Below are 739 nucleotides of genomic sequence, written 5' to 3'. Positions count from 1 at the left end.
GTAAATCATACACTTTCTTTATTGTGTATGAAGTTATTTGTATTTATATTGATTTATTTGCGGGCATGGCTGTACATATAATATTGCCAATTGTAGAACTAATGCGTATGTTTTAAAAATAGCCATATGCAGTAAAAATGTGAATTGATATCTCTTATACTTAAAATATACTTATTATATCAATTTATTGGTATTCTTAGGTTTGACAAAGTGCGTTTAGTGGAACTGTGATTAGAAATGATTATATTGATGATTAAAAATGCATGCACTTGGTATTACTTTGGATTGTTTTGAAATTTGGCTTCTTGGTAGGCAACTTTTTTGTTTCCTACCCATTTTCCTGGTTGTCACTATGAGATCGTTCTGGAACGTGATAATTACGGGACGGCATTCCACGACAGTTAATTATGTCAGGAGTTGCATTGAAAAGGGAAACTTGGAATACTAGAAGAATGGAGGCTTTTGTTTGGGGCCAAAAGGTGGCACTGTTTCTCTGCAAAAATGTGGAGATTGGGAGGCACTGAAGTCCCATTCTGCTTGGATTGTGTACAGGGAGTGAGTGTGGAAGCGCACATCGCTGACACAATGATAGAACGGATGCTCCTGGAGGAGGATGTGCTCGAGCAGTTTGCGTTTGAGGTGCTTTTGTTGTGTTTTCTAAGTAAATTCATATTGAGAACACTGCAACAGAATGTGCTAATTTCTTCTGGTTGTAGCTACTTATGAAAATATTTTCATT

The sequence above is a fragment of the Tenrec ecaudatus genome, chromosome 9 (genome assembly GCF_050624435.1).
Source record: "Tenrec ecaudatus isolate mTenEca1 chromosome 9, mTenEca1.hap1, whole genome shotgun sequence".
Taxonomy (NCBI): domain Eukaryota; kingdom Metazoa; phylum Chordata; class Mammalia; order Afrosoricida; family Tenrecidae; genus Tenrec; species Tenrec ecaudatus.
This window is presented reverse-complemented; position numbering follows the sequence as displayed.